The sequence below is a fragment of the Polypterus senegalus genome, chromosome 14 (assembly GCF_016835505.1).
Source record: "Polypterus senegalus isolate Bchr_013 chromosome 14, ASM1683550v1, whole genome shotgun sequence".
Taxonomy (NCBI): domain Eukaryota; kingdom Metazoa; phylum Chordata; class Cladistia; order Polypteriformes; family Polypteridae; genus Polypterus; species Polypterus senegalus.
Window position 1 is genome coordinate 142,880,663 of NC_053167.1, and position 20,607 is coordinate 142,901,269.

At 43.1% G+C, this 20,607-nt stretch overlaps 1 protein-coding gene across 1 annotated transcript in view; it reads left to right on the forward strand.

The window, feature by feature from the left end:
• Nucleotides 1-16,069: 16,069 nt before the first annotated feature.
• LOC120515012 (interferon-induced protein 44-like) overlaps nucleotides 16,070-20,607 on the forward strand; it is a 75,561-nt gene continuing 71,023 nt past the window's right edge. Inside the window, exon 1 of the mRNA XM_039735699.1 lies at nucleotides 16,070-16,204. The gene's annotated coding sequence lies outside the window, so the exon portion shown is untranslated. The remainder of the gene's footprint in view (nucleotides 16,205-20,607) is intronic.

Consider the following 20,607-nt stretch of genomic DNA (forward strand, 5'->3'; position numbering starts at 1 on the left):
ATTATTTACTGATAATTCGGCCGGTTTAGGAGAACTTTTTTCCCCAGTGCCCCATAATTTGATGGGACCCCCCCCCCAGGTTTGTAATCATGTGATAATTTACATTGCAGACTCTGTAGGACTTAGTTAGTGGTAGAACAGATAAGTAAATAATGAAGGTTTTGAAAATTCTATTTTTATGAAACATACAGAGCATAAATAACAAGTTATCTCTGCCTGTCACCAAATGTGCAGGTCGATCTTCGAGTTCCACCTCAATATAACTATGAACTATATAATGCACTAGTAAAACCAGAAATAGAGTATTGTGTGCAAGAAAGACATAGCAGCAACAAAGTGCATCATGGGACTGAAGGACATGACCTACTGTGACAGACTCAGAGTATTAAACCTGTTTAGTCTCAAGCAGAGGAAACTACATGGAGACCTCATCCAGGTGTTTAAAATCCTCAAATGCTTTGATAACGTAGATCCAGAAGATTACGTTCAGCTTAAGGGTGAATCATGGACTTGACACCAGTGGAAATGAAGTGCATTTAAAACTGAAGCCAGAAAGCTTTTCTTCACATAAAGACTTGGGCGACTATGGAAAAAACTACCAAGACATGGAGATGAAGCAGAAACTTCAACAATCTTTAAGAAAAATCAGGATGAGATATGGGGGCATCTTTACAGAAGCCGAGAGAGGACATGTAATATCATTATTTTTTTTAAATTGTTTCCTCGAGATAACGAAATCATTTTATTGCGATCTTGATAAAGCAAAAGATCTTGTTTCCTTGAAATTATAAAATAATTGTATCTAATGTTTAGCGTATTGAAGCCTCGTCCTGTTTGAAATGGCAGAAGAGCAGAACTGTATTGATCAGCGCGTCACATTTTTGTTCAATCAAGGGCTGACGCGGGCTGAAATATGTTTATGCCTTAGTTATAGGAAAATAATAACGTTAATGTACGTCATTTAAGAAACGTATAGGTGTCACAATCTAAGTGAGCCTGATGCCAGGAGCAAAGGTTAAGTTTCGTTTTCTCAAGATCGTGATAAAATTATTCCGTTATCACAAGAAACAAGATCTCAATAAAATGAGTCTGTTATCTCAAGGAGACAATTTTAAAAAATAATGAAATTGCACGTCCTCTCTCAGCTTCTGTGCATCTTAGCTATTAGCCAAACAAACGGGCTTGATGGATGCAATGGTTTCCTCTTGTTTGTCAGATTTATTATGTTCTTATAATACGTTATTATGTTCTTAGAATGTGGTGAGAATGAGGGGAGGAAGACTTGCCTTTTTCAGCTACCAAAGGAAGTGGAGATACTGCTGTGCCTTCTTTGCTATGGAAGGGAGTGTTAACTGACCAAGTCAGGTTACCTGCCAGGTACACACCAAGGAATTTGGTGCTCTTGAGCAGTTCCACTGTGTTAACTGGGGCCTTCCTGAATTCAATAATCATCTATTTTGACTTACAAGACCACCAACCATTGTATCTCCATTAGTTAAGCTGACTCATCCCCATTGTGGATTAGACCGACCACCGTTGTGTCATCTACAAACTTCACAATGGTGTTTGAGCCGTATAAGTCTGAGTCCACAGAGTGAAGCGAAGTGAGCTGAGTGCACAGCATAGAATTCTGTTTTTCCCACCTTTAAATTTTGCTCTGTTGGAGTTTTGAAAAAAAAGACAAAGGTATGCGATCTCTCACTGTCCAGAAAACAAGAACATGTTCCAATATTTGGGGTGTCTATGTCTTATTGAAAGTGTAGACTAATATTTAGAGTTCTAAGAATAGCTGTGGATGTAAATGTCTCCTTTCATTTTTGGAATGTCAATGTGGTCTTTTATATGACAGCAGTATTTGAGGAAACAATCTTCTTTTACAGTTTACAAAAACAGTAAACCATTGTGCTCGTCTCCCTGAAATTGGTGCTTTCCATTCACAAACAGCCTTAGTTTTAGTTTCCTCCATGCTTAACCACAGTCTAGATATACAACAACCTGAAAGGAAAACAGATGATTCATGGAATTCACACTTTTCATGAATCAAAGAAACCATGACACTCAGTGTAAAGATGACCCCTATGTCGCTGAGGGCAGTGCAACCTACGATTTAGAAAACCACCCATACAAGGCTTGTGTAGGCTCTCAGATGCTAAGACTAAACTTCTCCAGAATGTGAGAGTAGTATAACACAATATAGTAGGAGTAATGGGAGTTGGACTGTTGTATTGAGCCCCTGTGTTCATATGTTTCTGTCTGGATTGTTTTTTTAAAAAGTTCTATCCTCACAAATTCTAATCGATCGCTTAGTTCAGGGGTGGGCAGTGTCGGTCCTGGAGGGCTGCAGTGGCTGCAGGTTTTTCTTCCAACCCAGTGTCTTAATGAGAGGTCACTTATCGCTAATGAAGCACTTATTGCCCAAGTGACATTTTAGTGAACTCGCTTGTTAAGGTTCCCCACCCTTAATTGCTTATTTGAATCTTAAACAGCTGCATTCAGTGTTTTAATGGCTCCTTAATTTTGATATCCGAATCACACTGTGCTGTGAGCAGGTGGAAGCCTGTTTTAGTAATATAGCAACAGAATGAAATGGAGCAGGGAAATGAAATCTTCAAAAGTGGGCAAATGAGAAGAATAAGGTCAAAAACAGAAAGCACAGGAGAGTCAAACGTCAGACACAAGACAAAAATTGTGATCAAACATAATCAGTGCCAAAGTCCTCATTTCATTCTCATTTTGATTTCTGGAAACCACTTTTCCTGTTGAGGGTCACGATGGCAGAAGGCCAGGCAGGTCAGCCCAGATTTTTCTGTTCCCAGCTACAGATTCTAGCACTTCCAGGGAAATTCCCAAGTGTTCCAAAGCTAGCCAACACATATAATCCCTGTAGCATGTCCAGGGTCTGCTGGAGGGTCTCCGCCCATTGGGACTTGCCCGGAGCAGCTTTAGCGGGGTCCGTCCTGGGGACATCCTTATGACATGCCCAGACCACCTCAAACTGGATGCTCTGAAGCAGTGACTCTACTCGGAGTCTCTCCTGAATTACTGAGCTTCTCACCCTGTCATAAAGTGTCAGCCCTGCGACCCTGTGAAGAAACCTCATTTCTGCTGAATGTGCTTGTGACCTCCATCTTTCATTTATTACCCACAGCTCATGATCATCAGTGAGGACAATATTGCGCCAATAACCACAGTCAGATGAAGAAAAGAAGACCACATTATCTTTGTAAACCAATGATGCTGTCCATGAAAACCACAAGCAGGAGTGGTGAGAAGACACAGCCTTGATGGAGTCCAATACTCACAGGGGATAAATTTCACTTAAAGCCAAGTATTTGGGAACAAACAGCATACAAGAGCGGCCTTGTTACCCAGCTTACCTGTGGCACCTTCCACACCACGTGCCGATAGACAGTCAGATGATTTGTCCAAATCCACCACACAAATATAGCCTGGGTTATCACACTTCCATGCACCCTCAAGCAACTGTGCCAGGCCTACTGTTTTCTTCCCTAAAACAATACAAAAATTCACAATGGAGACATGATGAGTTAGCATTTTTTTCCCAGAATTGCATACCAGTTTGCCATCTTTAACTGGCGCACGAGTTTTAAAGCCCCTTTTCTTTAAAGTTCAGATCTTACAACATCAAAGCTGCTCGACGTGGAGAAGCGACCTCTTTGGTTTTGTGTGACATGATGGGGATGGGGGATGAGGAGGTGCCTGGAGTGAAGGTGAAGGATGTGCTGGAGGTGATCAAGGGACACATGCCAGAGGGGTACAAGGTGAGAGGCCAACAGGTGTCATTTTACTTTTGGTCCTTTTAAAATTATTACAGACTCCATGGAGGAAGGTTGGTGTCCCTGACCTTTCAAGATCTAGCATGTGGGCAGATATTTCAGGGACTGGACACTCAACCACCCACCCCAATCCACCTGAACTATCCACCCATCCCTTACCATCCTCTTTGGAATTCCTAACCTAATTCAACAGCCCAGTACCCCCAGCAGGAGTCTCTCCCAGTACACTAAGAACATCAAAGAACACACAATATGAAAATCCATCACTCAGCCTGTGACTGCTAACAAACACAAGGACATCGCCCCCTGCTGTCCACTCAAAGACCTTCTAGGGATGTTACACCTTAAACTCAGCACTGCCTCCCACCTTCTAAAGCCCCAATTATTCTTTACATATTTCAAGTCTGCCCCATCATGAGGTAAATCTGCAATTTCAGGTCAGTGTTGTACTCACCAGAAGCTCTTTGTGTTTCCTTTGGCAGTTCAATCCATCAGAAGCCATTTCTAGCGACACCACAGGTTACATCAGTGAGCCAACATTGAGAAATAAAATTGATTGTGTGGTTTTTGTTTTCAGCGTCAAAGACTTGAATGGCTACTCAAAAACTCTCCAGGATGACCTGAAGGAGCTGTGGGTGCACATCAGAGACCTCGGTAAGTGGAGAACTCTGTGGTTAAATAAATGATCCCATCACTATTATCTGATCTCCACTTGGATGCACTGGTCTGTCATGACACTCCTGTAGTAAAGGTAAAAAGGCTCCTTAAGGAACAGAAACAAAACGAATAGACAAGAGAAACGTGAGGTCAGGCAGCATGTGGGAAGAACATTAGATCAAGAAAATCTAACCTTCTGGGTCAACATGCGGACATCAGGACCACACCGAGGGCCCCAGTGGTGCCATCTGAAACACAGTGATGGGTGAATAAAGCTTGATGAAGCTTTTGAGACTTCTGTTTTTTTTCCAGAAGAAGATCCAAAGCTTCAAAGCTTCTAACATAAAGACATCTGCCGGTCTACAGAAATCCTTGCAGCCATGAGCTCAACGCGGCCTGTAGAAGATGTTCACACCCAGACTCTCATGGAGCGCACAGTTTAAATTGGGCAGGTGTGCTAAAAGGCCATGAATGCTCTGTGTGTTCATTTTGATCTCATTGTAATCATGATGTCATTAAATTATCTACATGCTACACCAATCCCTCTCCCACTTGGACAGAGGCAGTGGTGCTGTAAGAATTATGTTTCTGGACTTCTCTAGCGCCTTCAACACCATCCAACCTCTACTCCTTAGAGACAAGCTGACTGAGATGGGAGTAGATTCACACCTGGTGGCATGGATCGTGGACTATCTTACAGACAGACCTCAGTATGTGCGTCTCGGGAACTGCAGGTCTGACATTGTGTGCAGCAATACAGGGGCGCCGAGGACTGGACTTTCTCCGGTCCTGTTCAATCTATATACATCAGACTTCCAATACGACTCGGAGTCCTGCCACGTGCAAACGTTCGCTGACGACACTGCTATGGTGGGCTGCATCAGGAGTGGACAGGAGGAGGAGGAGTATAGGAACCTAATCAAGGACTTTGTTAAATGGTGCGACTCAAACCATTTACAACTGAACACCAGCAACACCAAGGAGCTGGCGGTGGATTTTAGGAGGCCCAGGCCCTTCATGGACCCCGTGATCATCAGAGGTGACTGTGCAGAGGGTGCAGACCTATAAATATCTGGGAGTGCAGCTGGATGACAAATTGGACTGGACTGCCAACACTGATGTTCTGTGCAAGAGAGGACAGAGCCGACTATACTTCCTTAGAAGGCTGGCGTCCTTCAACATCTGCAATAAGATGCTGCAGATGTTCTACCAGACGGTTGTGGCGAGCGCCCTCTTCTACGTGGTGGTGTGCTGGGGTGGCAACATAAAGATGAAAGACGCCTCACGCCTGGACAAACTTGTTAAGAAGGCAGGCTGTATTGTAGGAGTAAAGTTGGACAGTTTAACATCTGTGGCAGAGCGACGGGCATTAAGCAAACTCCTGCCAATCATGAAGAATCCACTGCATCCACTGAACAGGATCATCTCCAGGCAGAGGAGTAGCTTCAGTGACAGACTGAGGAGATCGTTCCTCCCCCACACTATGCGACTCTTCAATTCCACCCGGGGGAGTAAATGCTAATATTACTCAAAGTTATTGTCTGCTTTTACATGCATTTTTATTACTATTTAATTTAATATTGTTTTTTGTATCAGTATACTGCTGCTGGATTATGTGAATTTCCCCTTGGGATTAATAAACTATCTATCTATCTATCTATCTATCTATCTATCTATCTATCTATCTATCTTAAACGCTGCAATAAATGCATGAGCATATTAGTATGGGCGACAATTTTCTGTAATAAAATAAAGTTTAAATGTGTAGCCCTGAAGATGTAAATTCTTGCTGTTACAGAAACCATTTTGAATGAGGTAGCTGAGTACCAACAGATTCTCACTCTTTTAGTAGTTTGCAGTCCTTAGAAGGACCACTTAGTGTTGCCACACAAGATGGAATTTCAATGCAACTTGACAGGATTGTCATTTTTCTAGGTTCCCCTGTAACTGGCACTGAAGTTGTTTATTTGCATGACAGTTCATTGTGTTTGTGACTCGTCTCCAGACTGATACAGCTTATCTGCGCTATTACAATAGTTAGAATAAGGACTTATTGCAATGTGCATCATATAGACCATTTTCACTTCTGAATAATGATGTTAAGATACTCTCCAAAGTCCTAGCTAGAAGGAATAAGAAAGTGCTGCCTTCGGTAATATCACAAGACCAAACTGGATTTATTAAAGGCAGACACTTAGTGTCCGATCTTTGACACCTGTTTAATGTAATATATTCACCCACAAAGTCTAACACCCCAGAGATATTATTATCATTGGATGCAGAAAAAGCATTTCATATGATTGACTGGAACTACCTTTTCACTACATTGGAAAAATTTGGGTTTGGACTGAACATTTGTGCATGAATCAAAGTACTGTATTCCAGTCCAGAAGCTTCAGTTTGTATCAACAACATTAATTCAGACTACTTGAAACTAGAACGTTATACTATACAAGGATATCCGTTGTTACCACTACTTTTTACAATCACTATTGAGCCACTGGCACTTCACTGTCAAAATGCTTATGACATTAAGGGGATTATCAGAGAAGGAATTGAACAGAAAGTTTCTCTCTATGCAGATGATATGGTACTGCGTATATCAGACCCACAAAACACTGTGACTGCAGTCTTAACAGCACCTAACAGAATTTCAAAAGATTTCTGGACTCAGAATTAATCTGAATACAAGTGTACTCTTTCCAGTGAATCCTCAAGCACACAATATTAGATTAGATACCCTACCTTTTATCATTGCAGATGAGTTTAAATACCTCGGTGTAAACATCACAAGTAAACATAAAGCTCTTTATCAACAAAATTTTGCCATCTGTATGAAAAAAATTAAGCAAGACTTGCATAGATGGTCAACCCTTCATCTCACTCCAGCTGGAAGAATAAACGTTGTTAAGACGAATATCCTTCCTAAGCTTCTGTTTTATTTCAAAATCTTCTAATATGTATCAATAAATCATTTTTTAAGCAATTAGATTCAATCATAACTTCATTTATTTGGAACTCAAAACATCCACGTATCCAAAGAGCGACCCTACAAAGACCTAAGGCAGAAGGTGGCATGGATCTACCTAACTTTCAATTTTATTACTGGGCAGCAAACATACAAGCTATAAAAACCTGGACACAAATAGATGAACACACACAGACTTGGTCCGCAATAGAAATAAAATCTATCTAAAGTACTTCTTCATATTCCTTGCTTTGTGCCCCAATAAGTACAAGTTATCAGCAATACACTAATAACCCAATTGTGCTTCACTCACTCAGAATATGGAACCAATGTAGAAAGCATTTTAAGACAGAGAAGCTTTTATCGGTGGCACCTCTGCACGAGAACCACCTTTTTCCACCCTCTCAAACACATGCAGTTTTTAATGTCTGGAAAGCATTTGTGATTAAATCACTTAGAGATCTGTACATAGACAACATCTTTGCATCCTATGAACAATTACACTCCAAATTTAACTTTCAAGCAACACATTTCTTTCACTATCCTCAAATTAGAAACTTTGCTAAACAGAACCTACCCAATTGTCCTCACCTCCCACCTTCCTCTATGCTGGAAAAAATATTACTCAGTTTCAAGGACTCAGACAGCATTTCTGTAATATATAAAACCATTTTACAGTCCCTCCCTTTCAAAGATCCAAGAGGACAGTGAGAAACGGATCTCTCACTCAACATCTGAGAGAAGGAGTGGTAAGTAGCAATGCAGAGAATTCACTTGAGCTCCATATGTGCAAAGCATACAATTATTCAACTCAAAATGATATATCGAGCACATCTGTCTCACTTAAAATTGTCCAAAATGTTTCCTGGGTGAGATCCAACCTGCGAATGCTGCAATCGAGCTCCAGCCTCACTGGGTCACATGTTTTGGGCCTGCACCAAATTAACATCATTCTGGACCAAAATCTTAAAATGCCTTTCTTGGTGTCCCAATCCCTCCTAATCCACTAACAGCTGTGTGTAGTGGGCTCACAGAGGGGCTTCAAGTGGAGAAGGACAAACAAACTGTAATTGCCTTTACTTCATTATTGGCACGTAGACTTAGGAAGAATCCTAACTCTCCTCTTTTAAATCAGTGGGTAACTGATGTGTTATACTATTTGGAAATTGGAAAAAATCTAATTCTCAGTTAGAGGATCTGTGCAGAACTTTTTTTTTTTAATCTGACAGGATCTGATCAATGACATTTTCGAATAAGCATTTCAATTGACGAAGCTGATTCTCTCTCCTCTTTTGTATTCTTTTTATTTTTATGCATTTATTTATTTACATATTTTTACTATTGTTAAAGTTTTGCTCTGCTGGCCTGGCTCTCTTTCTCATGGGTGGGGGTTGATTTGTTTTGAACCTAGTTTTGTTGAATGTGACTTGCTTGTATGGAATGTTGTTTGATTCTAATAAAATTAATAAAATGTTAAAAAAAAAAAACTTAGCAAGAATCCATTGTCCGTGAGAGTCTCACATTGTGACACATTGTAAGCCACCACTAATTCATAACTATGAGACAGCTTTTTCACGGCAGGGGATTCTTGCTGGGAGGCAACATAAAAGAGAATTAGAACAGGGTTTAGGGACTCCTTTGACTGGTATCTCATCAACACTCATGCTGTACCATATTGTGATAACACAACTTGTAGCCGCCAAAGTATAAGGCGAGATCAAGCACGGGTAAAATGCGTGCGGAAAGAAACCTCTCAGTCCAAAAGTTTGTTTTAAAAATATTTAGTGAAAGTTAAAAGCAAATAATCCACACAAGAATAAAAGAGAAAATAGTTACACACGTAGAATAAAAGGCAAAAAAAAAGTATCTTCTCTAAACTTAGTTTTTCTTGAGAAACTTTAGTTATTTCTGTACTTAAAAGTTCTTTAGTTGTTCTTTCTATACTTAAAGATTCTTAGCTTCTTCTTCTGTACGCTTTAAACGTACAGCTCAACACTTAAATAAGTGCCGTTTTACGAGTTACATTGCACACTCAAAAGGCCCATAGACCCGTAAGCACGTATGCATATGCGCGGGCACGGTTTAAAACCTTATACCTTCAATCAATCAGTCAATCAACATTTATTTATATAGCACATATTCATACAAAAAAATGTAGCTCAAAGTGCTTTACAAAATGAATAGAGAAATAGAAGACACAATAAAAGATAAACATAAGTCAACATTAATTAACATAGAATAAGTAAGGTCCGATGGCCAGGGTGGACAGAAAAAACAAAAAAAAAACTCCAAAGGCTGGAGAAAAAAAAATAAAATCTGTAGGGGTTCCAGACCACGAGACCGCCTGACCAGTCCCCTCTGGTCAATCTACCTAACATAAATGAAACAGTCATCTTTGTATTTAGCGTTTTCATGGAAGGACCTGATGATGATGGTCACGTAGACTTCTGGCTTTCAGTCCATCAATGTTGGTGCATCATGATGCTTTGAGTAGGTGGTGGTGGCGCAGGCCGTCACCACAAAGAAACCGGAAAAAGAAACAGAAGAGAGAGTAGGGGTCAGTACGGACCTTCTACACCTTACACATGACAAGGCTGATCACTAACTGAGAATAATATTTGGTCATAGCTATTAGAAATGGCAAGAATATACCAATACAGTTCTACTTGTGGGGGTTTTAGGGTCCTCCCATAGATTATGCATTGTCATCTTGTAAAATATTCATGAATCTTATAGAACTAGGAAAATGGCTCTTACACAACTGCCTGCTTCCTTAGAAAATGTTTGTAATTACCTCATTTGAAAACTTACCCTAACAATACCACTGTTTAACAAGAGGAAATCTGCATATACCATTGTTTTAACTGATCATCATGTTTACAGTGAAGCAGTTATATACCTCTGGGTAAATGAGAATAAAAAAAGTAAATATGGTCAGAGACTCCAGACTGCTGCCTTTGATGCCTTTGGCACCATATCGTTGTGGTTGCACCCTGGAGCAACAGTGGCTTGTACCACAAGCCCCCCAGCCTTGACTCTCTAAGAAGACAAGAAAAAACTCACATAAAAAACCTTTGTAGGGAAAAAAATGGAAGAAACCTCAGGAAAGGACAGTTCAAAGAGAGACCCCTTTCCAGGTAGGTTGGGCGTACAGTGGGTGTCAAAAAGAAGGGCATCAATACAATACAATACACAGAACTGAACACAAGTAATCCACAATACAATATAACAGTAAAATAAAAATATTACAAGTACAGAGCAGAATTTAGCAGTAGATGACATCCCATAATATGATTTGGATTTGTTTAGAGTCCTGGAGACCTCAGTCATCAAGCTGCCTCCCCCAATTGGCCATTCCACAGCTGAGAAAGCCAATCAGATGAAAGGACCCCTCTACCCGACGAGTCCTGCGATCCTCCATCAAAGATAGCTTTATCTTAGGCAGGCAAAACAACTTGGCATGTGGGCCGTGGCACCAAGTGCCACATTTGAATACCAAGAAGAGAAACAGAATAGGTGAGGGTTAGTATCCAATTATAATGATCATGTTACTTATGTTTTAGCGCTAATGACTAACAACAGAGATGCAGTCTGTACAGTTAATCAGCAGCTCTAGTCAGGGTGTGCTAAACTGAAGTAGTGAGCCTTCAACTGGGATTTGAAAATTGAGACCTAAGGGACATCTCTTATAGTGGCAGGCACACCAGTCCACAGTTTAGGGGCCCTGTAACTAAAAGCTCAACCTCCCACTGTTATTTTATTAATCCTTGGAATCCTAAGCAGACCGGCATCTTGAGATCTTAATGTGCGCTCAGGTTTGTAAGTCATGATAAGTTCAGACAAGTAAGCCGGACCTCCGCCATTTAATGCTTTATATGTTAAAAGGAGGATTTTGAAATCTGCCCTGAACTTAACTGGGAGCCAGTGTAAAGATTTAAGAACTGGAGTTATGTGTTCGTATTTTCTCATTCTTGTAATAATTCTTAGAGCAGCATTTTGGATTAACTGGAGGCTGTATAGAGAACAGTTTGAACAGCCAGTGAACACCGCATTGCAGTAGTCAATCCTACTAGAGATAAATGCAGGAATTAATTTCTCAGAATCCTGTTTATTTAGAAAGCGCCTTCATTTCCCATTTTTAAGATGGAAGAAACATGTTTTGGACAACTTTGTAATATGTGCTTTAAATGACATGCTAGAGTCAAAGATAACACCTAGATTGCAGGCTGATTCAGTAAAATTAATGAGGAATCCAACTGAGTTAAATGATGACAAAATATTGCTGTGATCAGCGTCATTCCCTCCAACAATTCACATCTCTGTTTTATCAGTATTTAAAGACAAGTAGTTCTCATCCATCAACTCCTTTAATTCACTAACACAACTAATTAAAGACAACATTGGAGAAACTTCATTTGATCTAAAAGAAAAGTATAAGTGAGTGTCATGTGCATACGAGTGAATATAAACATCTAATGAGAGATCCCAGTGGACGCCTGTAAAGTGACAACAGTAAAGGTCCGAGTACTCAGCCCTGCGGGACACCATATCTCACTTCTGTGTATAATGATGGAGTCCTGTCAGCACATTTCTGTACATATTGGAATCGATTTGAATAATAAGAACTAAACCAGGTGAGGACTGTCACTGCCTGTGAGCACAACATCATTTTCTAGCCTGTGCAGTGAAATCGAATGGTCGATGGTGTCAAACTCTGCGCTTAAGTCTAACAACATAATTACAGTGGAGTTTCCTTCATCAGAGGATATCAGAATGTCGTATTAGTGCCGTTTCTGTACTATGACCAGTGCAGAAAACAGATCTTTCCAAGGTCTACATGTGGGACACTGGGCTTTGGTATTTGTCATTAGAACTGGGCCTCTAGTTTGTCAAGTCAAGTCAAGTTGGGGAGCATGCACTGGTACAGCGCATTGCTGCACCCACTACACGGCAAAACAACTCGGGATCCCGGTTGGCAACCCCCCAGGCAGACACACGGTCCAGTCCTACCCTCCGGAAATGGCCCTCTATCTGCCGCAGCCAGGTGTTATGTGGGCGACCCCTTGGCCTGGTCCAGCCACTTGGGTCCCCAACAATGAGGATCTTATGAGCCGGATCACCCTCAGGGAAACACACCACATGGCCGTGGTGCCGTAACTGACACTCCCTCACAATGCAGGTAATGTGCCACATTCGGGACTCCATGAGCAACCGCTCATTCGACACAAAGTCAAACCAACGGTACCCAAGGATTCTACGCAGAGACAGTACCAAAGGAATCCAGTCTTCGTCTCAGGTCACTGGATCGCGTCCATGTCTCACAACCATATAGCAAGACAGGAAGCACCAGGACTCTAAAGACTTGGACCTTCGTCCTTTTGCTGAGATATTGGGAGCACCACACACCCCTTTCAGTGACCTCATGACCCCCATGCTCTCCCAATCCATCTACTGACTTCACAGGAAGAGTCACCAGAGACATGAATGTCACTGTCAAGGTAAGTAAACCTCTCAACAAGGTCGACGCTCTCTCCACAGACAGACACACTGCTGATGGTCGTGCCCAACAGGTCATTAAAGGCCTGGCTGTTGGTTTTTATCAGGACCCTCGCAAGCCCAGACACTCAGACTCCTCACTCAGTCTCTCAAGTGCCCCGATCAGAACCTCCTTTGACTCCACGAAGATTACAGCATCGTCAGCAAAGTCAAGATCAGTGAATCTTTCTTCACCAACAGATGCCCCACGACCTTGCCCAACAACCAGTCCATACAAGCATTGAACAGAGTAGGATCAAGAACACACCCCTGACGAACCCCAGAATCAACTGGGAAAAACACAGAGGTCCTGCCTCCACTCTGCACAGCACTCACAGTACCAGTGTACAGGCCGGCCATGATATCCAGCAACCTGGAGGGGATCCTGCGAACCTTCAGGATGTCCAACAGGGCAGCCTGATCAACTGAGTCGAATGCTTTATGAAAATCGACAAAGGCTGCAAAGAAACTCTGCCGATATTCACGTTTTCGCTCCACGAGAACCCTCAGTGTCAGGATGCGGTCGATGGTAGACTTCTTAGGTGTAAGACCAGACTGTTCCGGTCGCTGGTAGGTGAGCAGGTGATCACGGATCCTATTGAGGACAACCCTAGCAATGACCTTACCCGGCACCGAGAGCAGTGTTATCCCCCTGTATTCACCACAATCCAAGTGATCACCCTTCCCTTTCCAGATAGGGATGACAAGTCCCATTTTCCAGTCAGTTGGGATGATGCCAGTCTCCCAAATGGAAGCAAAGATTGCTTGTAATGCCAGGAGGACAGCCTTACCATCAGCCTGGAGAAGTTCACCCCAGATACCACAGATCCCTGCAGCCTTTCCCTGCTCAGCTGGTTCACCACCTGTGCCATCTCAGTGAGACTGGGGGGTTCACAGCTAATTGGAGGATCAGCCTCAAGAACCGTAGACCAGAGATATCCAACGTCCTAGCCGGAGGACCAGCTTTGAACAACTGCTCAAAGTAGCCAGCCCAGCAGGTCACAACTGCAGTGTCATCCATAAGGACCATTCCATCAGCCGCCCTGACTGAGACTCTCCGAGGAACAGGTTCAGATGTGCGTAATGCTTTGAGTCCTCTGTAAGCAGGATGAGGGTCGCTAGACCACAGATGGTGTGTCACCTGCTCACAGATTCCTCTAACAAACGCCTCTTTATCTGCCCTCAGAACCCTCGCAGCCGTCCTTCTCAGTTCACAGTACAGACCAGAGTTGTCATTGAGCCGTGTGCTGTGACTCCTCTCGATGATATCCAAGGTGCCCTGCGAGATGAAACAACACCGGTAACACCAACACAACCCTCAGCACCCTTCAGGTTCTTGTCACGGAGGGTCTCCCACATCACATTAGGAATGGCAGTCGCACCCAAATCTGAAAGTTCCTCACACAAACTGCGTGCAAACTCACTAGTTTGCTTTGCTTTTAAATTAATCTGAAGTTAAGAAATAAAGAGTTTGTCATATCAACATGTGTGTGTCTTGTCCTGTGTCACCCTCACTCATCTCACTCATACCAGCAACAATGGAGAGAAGAAGAGAAAGGCAAACCACAGGAAACTGACGATGTGGAGCCAAAGATACACGGTGCTTTTTTTTGAAGATTGGTGTCATTAAATCTTAGCATTTCTTTAAAAAACGTGACTGACACAAAAACAAAAACCCATTGGCTAAAGCTTGGTAAAGAGCAGCAATTTCACATCCTTAATAATTTCATTTAAAATGATCAAATATTCTATGAACAGGCACAAAACCTCCAAAGAGTGGCACACACACACACGGTGCCAATGCCATCCTGGAGCTGTCCACCTGTGGCCAAGCCTGTGGTTTTCTCTTCTTGAGTCTCATTTCCTCCTAATCAGACACTGCACTGTCATTCCTGAATTAGCCAGAAAGAGTGTCGACTTGTCCACAGATCTGAAAATCTGAAAACAGACCTTAAGATTACAAATTTACATTTGTTTTATTTGTGTATTTTTAATGTAATTTGAAGATGTGTCAGATGTGCATAGATCCACGCTGCTGGTGCCCAACTCTGACCCTTCCATCTCAGCAGAATTCAAGCTTCATCAGACCAGAATCTGTTCTTCCAGTCTTCATCTGTCCGGTTTTGGTGCCCACTGCACTCTCCGTTTTCAGTTCTTGGCTGACAGGAGTGGAACCCAACGTGTTCTTCTGCCTTCGCTGTCCTGTTGCTTTAAGTTTGACGTGTTGTGCATTCAGAGATGATTTTCTGCTTACCACAGTTGGTTATCTGAGCTACTGCAGCATTTCAGTTGGCAAGACCCAATCTGGCTCTTCTTCTTAGACCCCTCTCATCAACAAGGTGTTTCCGTCCATAGAACTGCCATCTGCTGGATGTTCTTATTTTTTTCAGCACCATTCTGAGTAAACTGTAAGTGTAAAAAAGGCTTGTGTGCCGTTAAGGCGCTGAAACATCACGTGAAAACCGTGGAGTGTGCAGTGAGCAGGTGAGTTTGTTAGATGTACCTCGTGAAAACCAGAACTACTGGAGCCGCTAGAGAAAGTTTAAGTTTGGGCGTTTGTTGAGCAAATAACCACACACATACTCACCTACCTGTTCAGTTGTTGTGCTTCATGTGAATTTCTGGCCTTTCAACATTAAAGCAATGTTCCTGAAATGGTTGGATTAGTTCCTGTGTTCTAACCAACACACCACAGCAACTACAGCGAATTGCAAGTTTGCCTTTTCAACTCCCTTTCCAAAAGTAAGGACCATTGATGTGAAAGTCCCATAAGATCAGCAGTTTATGATTGACTCCTACCAGCCTGTGGGCACAAATGGTCCAGACTGAGATCCCATTGTTTCCCCATTCTGGAGTTTGATGTAAACATGAACTGAAGCCCCTGATCTGAATCTGCGGGATCTGATGCTTTGTGCTGCTGCCACATGACAAGCTGATGATATTTGCATGGATGAGCAGGTGTGCAGGGGTTCATAATATCAATTTGCTCAGTAAGGAAAACTCCTCCCTTAAAAATACAAAAAAAAAAAACTCATTTTAGTGGGTTTAGCCTGGCAATTCTGAAATCGAAAGTCAAACTGCAAATGCCAAACGAAGCTGGAGGGTAATGCAAATGGCCAAGCCTGCCACTGAAGGGGAATTCCGCTCCGCTTTTTCACTTTCCACTTTTGTGGGGCTTTAACGGAGCCCTGAGCTGAGCGGTGAGGCGCACCCGAACCGAGAACTGGAACTGAAGATCTGCGTGCAGGTAACGAGCCGGTGCATGCGAATGTCGACACCTGGGGGTTAGGGAATTTTTTTTTGCGGGAAGGGGCTTATAAGGTAAAAAAGATGAACTTGTTTTCATGCTAAAGTACCCTCGAGACCACCGCAGTCAAACAATCATTCGAGCCGCTAAAATAAAATGCACCATAAACTGTCCGTGTGCCTTTGAGTCTGGGGGTCGTTTTTCTTTTTCCTACGTCACTAAAAAATGTAGATAATCGAGAAGTCTTAAACATTTTAACAAGACATGACGGTGAAACCCGCTTAATGCTGTGCTTCTCAGTCTTTATTCGTCCAAGACCCCCTGTGTACCTTGAGATTATGTGACAGTTCCCCTCTAGGAGTTTTGCTGCAATCTTGACAAAGGTGCTTGTGTTTGAATTTCCATCTTCTATCATCAAAAGCAGATTTAATGCTCTTGTGTTGCCTTTGTTTTCTTAAAGCATAATACAAAAATTAATAGATAATTTCAAAAACAATTTGGGTGATTTTATTAAATATATTTATTAGTGTCTTATTTTCCTAGTCATAAACTTGGAGGCATTTGGTGTTAAATACTAATCAGTAATTAACTAAATACAGAATTGAGATTTTGAAGGCGACACAAGCTGGTCACTGCGTGGGCTTAAGTATTATTGTTCAGATTAAGCAAAACATAATTACATTTTGTAACGATCACCGAGATGGAAAGACTGAGACAGACACCGAATGGAAGTTAAACCCAATAACGGGCGCGTTTAGTCCACAACAAAAGATGTACAGTAAAATCAAACTCGCAAACGACCAGTAAAAATAACAGTAACTTCACTAGGCTGCAGGCTGTTGCGCTCCCAATCGTCGTCAAGCGTCTGGTGTCCTTTCTCTTTCCCAGGCTCTCTCGCTATTCTTATGTATGCAAGATGTCCATTTTTTGGGGTTAGAGGGAAAATTTTGGAGGAGAATGGAAATTCCGAAATAAACGCATCTCTGAGACAAACTGCACCTGTCCTCCGCTCTCGTATTGTATGCAACATTTTGGCGACAACAAGGATATCGGTAGTTTTCACTTCCACCTCCTCATCCCTTTCTCGCCATGCCCGGAGAGCCTCCAGTGCCCTGGACCCGCTGGCTGGAGTCTTTTGAAGCTTACAGTACCCCCGGCTCTTGATTTGGAAAATGTCCAAAGTGTAAGCAGTAGTTAATGTTGGGGAGTTTCAGTAAAGTTTATTGATTATTTATTGAAGAGGAGTGTTCTTGGGTAGCTCACTGCTGTATCTTCACCGTTGTGTTATAAAAGAAATAAAATACAATCGGCAAGTATTCCACAAACTGGGGTGACCATCTCTGTGTGCCTTTCCGCACATCGAAGACAGGCCAGACGAACCGACGCCGGATTCCGGTAAGGAGAATAACGGACTCGCCACACGCGCTCTTACATAAGTGAAGCGCGCAAGTGAGCTCTTTGCTCCTGCTCTTTTTGGGAACGCAGGGGCACCGTGTGTACTCCGCTGCTGCGACTCTCTTGGAGACGCACATCTCTTGCTCGCAAAGTGGTATCCTCCGTCGTATCCTTCTTCGTAGACGGCGACAGCAGGCAGGCGAGTCGGTTCACCAATACGGGGCTAACTTAAGGGGTTTAACCAGTTTCTGCAAGTTCGGAGACATGCGAGATGAATGTATGAGGGGTCAGCTGGCCGAGCGCACTAACAGCCCAAAAGTCCGCGAATAGCTCTTGCTAGGATCAGAGGACTGACGCCTATCATAGGCTCTCCACGTTGCATTTCAGAGCGAGATCTCCTGCTCTGTCAGCAGTGACTGGAGACGCGGCTCGGACGCTGCAGTGCATAGATGACTCGGACAACTGCAACGAGAATCCCAGCGTGTATTTTACGCGACAGTTTCCTCCAAGACCCCAATAGTTTGGCGGAAATGGTGGCTTTAAATCACACGCTACGAGAGCGCAGAGCTGCCCTGCCCGTGGTCGGATATGCCAACGCTGCAAAAAGCCGGTCGCTTAGCGAAAGTTTGCCGTTCCGCTCGGTCATCGTCAAAGCCTGTGACAATTCATAATGTGACATCCAGGCAAACCTCTTTTAAAACCTGCACAGTGGAACTACAATGTATGTTTTCCGCTTTTGTTAAATACTGGGCCAACAGTGTCTCTGTTTTTCCCAGATCTCTGGCTATCTGCTTCAGTCACCACTCTCTGTGGCTCTGCCAGCTCTGTGATTGGCATTGTGTGTTCAGTTGAGCTGTCAGTACGCTGTGGTTCAAAGTTTCTTCCTAAATTCACATTTCAAGTCTCCCGCCGTGGTGCCAATCTCAGGCCTGGATCTCTTTAACAGCCTCGCATTACTCTTGTTGACACCAGTGGATCTGTAATTCTTAATGTCTGCTTCTCTTGGCAACAGATGTGGCCATCACTTTTTGGTGGGCTTGGCTGTCTCTCTGCCTTTCATCACCAGCCTTTGCCAGATCCCGCTGTGCATCCTGTCATCCAGGCACCATGTCGGATCCCATTGGCTTCCCGTGACGGAGTATCGGCTGAGTTGCAACGCCTACTAGAGGCTGGGATTGTAGATCCTATTAATGCTGCCCCATGGATTTCCAGTTTGGTTGTTGCAAAAAAAAAATCCAGGGGAAACTACGAATCTGTGTCGGCAGTAAGCAGGGCAGTCATTCCTGACAAATACCCTCTGCCAACATCAGAGGAGCTAACTACACAATTTCATGGATCTCGTTTCTTTACAAAGTTAGATCTCCGCCAAGGATATCTGCAGGTGCCTCTCCACTTTAGCAGTCGAGACCTGACTGCATTTGTCACTCACGTTGGGGTTTTCTGATATACTAGAATGCCATTTGGACTCAGTTCAGGTCCGAGCTGCGTTCAGAAAATACTATCGACCATCTTGGCAGGGATTCCAGGAGTTGTCATTTACCTTGATGATGTAGTTGTGCATGGTCCCACAACCTGAGTGTCTTGACAGAGTGTTTTCAGCACTGGCCAGGCATAATCTCAACTCTTAATGGTGGTAAATGTGTGTTTTCTGCACCTTCAGTTGAGTTTGTGGGTTTCCGATTGTCTGCAGGTGGTTTAACCCCACTCCAGTCTAACACGGAGAATTCCAGAGCCCACGTCGGTAGCACAGGTTGCTTTATTTTTGGCTATGACTGCATACTCTTTACATTTCCTGCCACAATACTCCTCCACTGCTGCACCTTTTCGTCAACTTTTGATAAAGCTGCTCCCTGGTGTGGTAATGCGCGGGTCGCGTCTTACCAAATTTAAGTATGTAGCAGCATTTATATTCGCTATATGAAAGTGCACTTACCATTGGTGTGTTCAAGGCGCTGTCGCGGGGCAGCGGGGCGTCTAGCGGGTGGCGCTGTGGTAGCGGGTGTTGGACACATGTGGGGCCGGTATAATGGCCAGTACGGGCTCCGCCGCATGTGTTCATTTTTACGCTCCGGTGTCCTCGCAGCCTGCCTAGTGCAGGCGGTTTAAAGTCGCGCGCCTAAAAGAGAAAGCCGGCATTGGTTTGAATCGGAGATGGGGATCCCATAATGTCAAAAATGGTTTACTTACAGGATCAGCAACGGTCGTGCTTGAGCTCAGCATAGCCGTTGGCTGTACCGGAGGGCTTATCTGTAGCGACCCGCGGGAGTTTGGTTTTAAATACATAGTTGCTCGGGGCGTGTCGCGGCGTGTGGCGTGATTGCGCTACCGTCTACCGGGATAGGTGCATGAGGTAGACATGTTGGCAGATTGGCTGGACAATCTTGCCGGTTATATTTAAAGAGTTACCGGCCAACAGGGGTCGTCAGTGGACCTAAGAGCGAGGTAGGAATAAGCACTGCTGAGCTATTTGTAGGAGCAGTTGTAATTTTGGCGGCTTTTGCATATATTCTTTTGTATATATTCTTTTTGTATATAGAGTTATATATCTCCTAGTGATTATTTTTGGTGGAGGTATATATACTTATTTGGTGCTGGGATAGTTTTTGACTTTTGGGTTTGGTGCAATTGTTTTATTTTTGTATATACACACACTTGTTTTTGTGCATATTTCTTTCCTGCTGGAGGAACGTCTTGAACCAGGGATAAAAGAAGACAACCTTCATTATTGGAGCGTGTGTGTGTAGTTTTGTAGGAGTGCACTGTTTTTGTAAATACACCATATTTTTCCTTTTTGTTTGTTTTCATTCATTTTTGAAGAGTCAGGGTTGAAGGACTGTGTCTTAAAGCCCACCTGACACTACTATATTTCTTTGTGTACAGCACTCTTGTAAATAAATTTGCACCATTCACCCTTCAATTTTTGTCTGTCTCATCTCTCCATTTGATCCCGTTCGGTTCATGAACTATCAGATGTCCAGAGTGTAGGCTGGGGCCACTTCTCACTACAC